Here is a 6,000-nt window from a genome sequence, read left to right on the forward strand (position 1 = left end):
TGGGTTTATGCAGATTTATGGAGAAGCCTGCGTTTACAAGAAAGTGAGTGGGAGCTCTGTAGCATTTCTCATATTATATGTAGATGACATACTTTTGATGGGAAATGATATAGAATTCTTGGACAGCATTAAGGCCTACTTGAATAAGTGTTTTTCAATGAAGGACCTTGGAGAATCTGCTTACATATTAGGCATCAAGATCTATAGGGATAGATCGAGACGTCTCATAGGTGTTTCACAAAGCACATACCTTGATAAGATTTTGAAGAAGTTCAAAATGGATCAGTCCAAGAAAGGGTTCTTGCCTGTATTGCAAGGTGTGAGATTGAGCTCGTCTCAATGCCCGACCATGGCAAAAGATAAAGAAGAGATGAGTGTCATCCCCTATGCCTCAGCCATAGGATCTATTATGTATGCCATGTTGTGTACCAGACCTGATGTAAACCTTGCCGTAATTAGTTTGGTAGGAAGGTACCAAAGTAATCCGGGCAAGGAACACTGGACAGCGGTCAAGAATATCCTGAAGTACCTGAAAAGGACAAAGGACATGTTTCTCGTTTATGGAGGTGACGAAGAGCTCATCGTAAAGGGTTACGTCGATGCTAGCTTCGACACAGATCTGGATGACTCTAAGTCACAAACCGGATACGTGTATATGTTGAATCGTGGAGCAGTAAGCTGGTGCAGTTGCAAGCAGAGCGTCGTGGCGGGATCTACATGTGAAGCGGAGTACATGGCAGCCTCGGAGGCAGCGCATGAAGCAATATGGATGAAGGATTTCATTACTGACCTAGGAGTCATACCCAATGCGTCGGGGCCGATCACTCTCTTCTATGACAACACTGGAGCTGCCCTTGCCAAGGAGCCCAGGTTTCACAACAAGACTAGGCACATCAAGCGTCGTTTCAACTCCATCCGTGAAAATGTTCAAGATGGAGACATAGATATTTGCAAAGTACATACGGATCTGAATGTCGCAGATCCGTTGACTAAACCTCTTCCGCGAGCAAAACATGATCAACACCAGAACTCTATGGGTCTTTAATACATCACAATGTAACTAAATTATTGACTCTTGTGCAAGTGGGAGACTGTTGGAAATATGCCCTAGAGGCAATAATAAAAGGATTATTATTATATTTCTTTGTTCATGATAGTTGTCTTTTATTCATACTATAATTGTATTATCCGGAAATCGTAATACACGTGTGAATACTTAGACCACAACATGTCCCTAGTGAGCCTCTAGTTGACTAGCTCGTTGATCAACAGATAGTCATGGTTTCCTGACTATGGACATTGGATGTCGTTGATAACGGGATCACATCATTAGGAGAATGATGTGATGGACAAGACCCAATCCTAAGCATAGCACAAGATCGTGTAGTTCGTTTTGCTAGAGCTTTTCCTATGTCAAGTATCTCTTCCTTAGACCATGAGATCGTGTAACTCCCGGATACTGTAGGAGTGCTTTGGGCGTACCAAACGTCACAACGTAACTGGGTGACTATAAAGGTGCACTATAGGTATCTCCGGAAGTGTTTGTTGGGTTGACACGGATCGAGACTGGGATTTGTCACTCCGTATAACGGAGAGGTATCACTAGGCCCACTCGGTAGTGCATCATCATAATGAACTCAAAGTGACCAAGTGTCTGGTCATGGGATCATGCATTACGGTACGAGTAAAGTGACTTGCCGGTAACGAGATTGAACGAGGTATTGGGATACCGACGATCGAATCTTGGGCAAGTAACATAACGTTTGACAAAGGGAATTGTATATGGGGTTGCTTAAATCCTCGACATCATGGTTCATCTGATGAGATCATCGAGGAGCATGTGGGAGCCAACATGGGTATCCAGATCCCGCTGTTGGTTATTGACCGGAGAGTCGTCTCGGTCATGTCTACATGTCTCCCGAACCCATAGGGTCTACACACTTAAGGTTCGGTGACGCTAGGGTTGTATGAATATGAGTATGCAGCAAACCGAATGTTGTTCGGAGTCTCGGATGAGATCCCGGACATCACGAGGAGTTCCGAAATGGTCCGGAGGTAAAGAATTATATATAGGAAGTGCTGTTTCGGCCATCAGGAAAGTTTTGGGGTCACCCGGTATTGTACCGGGACCACCGAAAGGGTCCCGGGGGTCCACCGGGTGGGGCCACCTATCCCGGAGGGCCCCGTGGGCTGAAGTGGGAGGGGAACCAGCCCCTAGTGGGCTGGTGCGCCCCCCCTTGCCCCCCTGCGCCTAGGGTTGGAAACCCTAGGGTGGGGGGCGCACCACTTGCCTTGGGGGGCACTCCACCCCCCTGGCCGCTGCCCCCTTGGGAGATTCCCATCTCCAGGGCCAGCGCCCCCCCCAGGGGGCCTATATAAAGGAGGGGGGAGGGAGGGCAGCCGCACCCTGAGTGTTGGCGCCTCCCTCCCCCTGCTACACCTCTTCCTCCTCCCGTAGTTGCTTGGCGAAGCCCTGCCGGAGCCCTGCTGCATCCACCACCACGCCGTCGTGCTGCTGGATCTTCATCAACCTCTCCTTCCCCCTTGCTGGATCAAGACGGAGGAGACGTCACGCTGACCGTACATGTGTTGAACGCGGAGGTGTCGTCCGTTCGGCGCTAGGATCTCCGGTGATAGGATCACGACGAGAACGACTACCTCAACCCCGTTCTCTTGAATGCTTCCGCACGCGATCTACAAGGGTATGTAGATGCATCTCTCTCTCTTGTTGCTAGATGAACTCATAGATGTATCTTGGTGAACGTAGGAAAATTTTATTTTATGCAACGTTCCCCAATAGTACATACGTTGGTGCCTGGACGATCCCTGCAAGACACGAAAGATTAGTTCATCCATGCATGTGACCAGACTCTAGCAGACACACTTGGATTGGCTATCGTATACCTACCGTGCAGGCTGTGTTGTACAGGTTTATAGTTCTGGTGAGAAATCAAAAGAAAGGTTTCTTGTCATCTCGCAAAATTAGGTGTCATGTGCTTTGGATCACTGCGAGGGTTAAACATCGACAACTGAGTTGGGCTAGTCATTGGGGGCACATGCACGAAGACTACTCGGCTGCCATCTAGGTCAACCCGGCTATGTTAATTAGGACATCTATCGACGGACCCCTTTTCTACGAGTTTATCTTTAATTTGAGCTTTGATCCTCGTCTAGTTTGTCCGTCGGGATTCATATTGTCTTCTTTGGGCAGTGAGGTTATGATTTCTTGTCATGTGGCATTTTTTCGTGTTATATGTTATAATCCGGTGCTTCAGATCAAAATGACGACAACTGCACCTCCGGGGCACGTGCATGAAGACTTCTCGATAGTCATTGACGAGGTCAAGCCGGCTCCGGTAGACAAAAGAAAACTAGTACTCCACTATATAGGCAGGTGCCTCAGCGCTTGCTTGCTAGTGTTGCTCTCTTCACACTGTCTTGTCCTCTCCAGATCCAAACACGACAGTGGTGGCCACACTATCTATCTCTCTGCTCACTGCTGGTCACAGATCCAGCCGGATCCTCTCTGTCAGGGAAGGTGAGAAGGTGGAACATTCACGCGGTCATCCTTGGCGACGGCTCTTACCCACTGCCGGCGCGTCCCGATCAGCTTGCCTTGTCGTTCTCTCCCAAGCATCGCCGGCGAGGGAGGGCCTCCGACCCCTTCTTCCTCGTTGCCGTAGTGTGGGCAGATCTGGCCTCCCGCCGCCCACCTAGCGACATCCCAGCGACCCTCAGGTATAACTTCCTTCGAAACTGGTCTTGCTCTACTTCCTAAGCTCCTGACGTCGCTGCATTTGTATCTTTTACTATTTCTCAGGCCCCCTCATAGATAGGATCGATCGGCTGTTCGAAAACCACCTATTTTTTTATTGTTAAGAGGTAAAACTAGTTCATGCACTCGAATCTAGTACTACTTGGTTCAAACAAGGAAGAAAGGGGTGGGGTGGGGGAAGATTTGTTACCTGAATCTAGGACTTGGTCGAAAGAGGAAATAATGGGGGCGAAAAGTAGCAGAGACTGGCTATCCAACTGGTCTCTAGTTCTAATAGGGAAATAAAGGGAACGTAGTACAAACTCAATATAAACCCGATCTATTGGTTGAAAAAGGAAAGAAAGTGGGGACTGGGGGACAAGTCAACAGAGTAAGTCCAACAGTAGATTTGCTAGCCTCACACAGTATAAGGTGGCTATACCGAACAAAAATGGGACCAGCCCAAATATCCTCTTTTGATGTTTGTTGCCCCGAGCCACTCTTATGTAATGCCACTAGTAAAATGTAGCAGTCACACTGTTAAAAGTAAGGACACATTAAACCAATGTTGTTTTCAATGTAATTCCTCCAGTAATATGAATCAATGTTAAATTTTTTCATGTCCTGCTAAATTTCCCATTAAGATAAGTTGCTTCTTTTCATTAGAAATGCAATTTTCCTGGTCCACCTACTCTCCCGTGCCCAAATACCAACTCTATTGCAGCTGTTAATGTAATGTTGCTGTTAAAAGGAAGTAACGGCACCATTAAAGTAATGTCGTATTTAACGGTTGTCATAGTTAATCCTAATGCCCACACTAATATCTAGCAATGCTGCTGCTTTAGAAATTGCTACTGTCCTTGTAGGATTGTCATTCAGATAAGGAACATGCTTCTTTTCATTTTATGCATGTTTCATCACTTGTTAGTCACCCTCCTTTCCACCTTTTTTGTGCAAACAGAGATATACATTTCACGCTTGATCATAGTTGAACCGCACAAATGATATCCAAATTATAGTTGAATATTCCAGGAGCTTCACGACCAACCTTGATGTTGCTCAATTTTATTTCAACTAATGAAGAAGAATCTCTATGGGTTTCGTTTTCTGATGGAAATGGAACCGGGGCTGGAGCTCTTTTCTTAAAAAAAGAAGAAGCTACCCGTTTGTGAGGGTGTTGTGCCAGAGCGAGCCGATGGAGTCTTCGTCGACCGAACCCAACTGCAAGAGGAGAAAAGCAGTTGGCCCAACGACACTTCCCCGCCATCCTCTCCCTCGTCGTTCACATTATCTCACGGGGCGGCTGTCTGCCGTTGAGAAATAGGAGGGGACTGCCCCCCAGCCCAATAGTCGGGTAGTTTGTGAATTTTCAGGAGGAGCTTAGGGTTGTCAGTATTTGCAAGTTGTGAATTGTGTTTTATGTTGTGTATTTTGAGAGTACTTTCAGATATGAATGTCTTTTGAATTTCATATTTGCAGTATTGAGCATATGAAGTATTTTATGAATTCTAGAGATCTATTTTTAGCACTTAAAAAATTTAGTTTCATAGGAGTATAAAAGTGTAGACAATGTGATTCTCAGAGAAGAAACTGCAAGTTTCAGTTTCAGATAAGAAACTGCAAGTTCAGTTTCAGATAAGAAACTGCAACTTTCAGAGGTAGAGCATTTATATTAACACGGCCTTTTCAAACAGTGTTAACATCATGTTGGAAGTTTCATTCATGGTCAAAAATGGAACTACCAGCCAGTTAACATCATGATGATCAACATTGATGCATAGCACATCTTCATATGATGCACAGTCAAAAAGATATGCTATTTTTAAAATGCCCACACAATGTCGAGTGTGCGAAAAACAGAGAAAACGAGGGACGAAGTTGTCAGGACCCCGACTCGATGTCACATCGATCTAGCTGGTAACACTTCATATCACTTTGCGGCCTCACGCACGGTATCCCCACGGGTGTCGTCTTACCTTTTCCCGGGACCGTTTGCGCCTTTTGGCTCACGTATATGATAGTGTCGCTAGCATCCATATGATAAAGAGCCCGGGCTGACATGACTAGTCGTAAACCCAAAGTGGCACAGACTTACAGGGACAGGCATCCATGACCCAGCTTCGAACGTGTCGGTCATCAGCAAGTGGGTCCGGGCTGTAGCACTGGGCTAGCAGGACTCCGGTAAACCGGGCTGTAGCGGGCTAACAGGACTCCGGTACTCAAAGCGTGACATTTCCCCGAAGGGA

This window comes from Triticum dicoccoides, chromosome 4B (genome assembly GCF_002162155.2).
Source record: "Triticum dicoccoides isolate Atlit2015 ecotype Zavitan chromosome 4B, WEW_v2.0, whole genome shotgun sequence".
In the NCBI taxonomy this organism is placed as follows: domain Eukaryota; kingdom Viridiplantae; phylum Streptophyta; class Magnoliopsida; order Poales; family Poaceae; genus Triticum; species Triticum dicoccoides.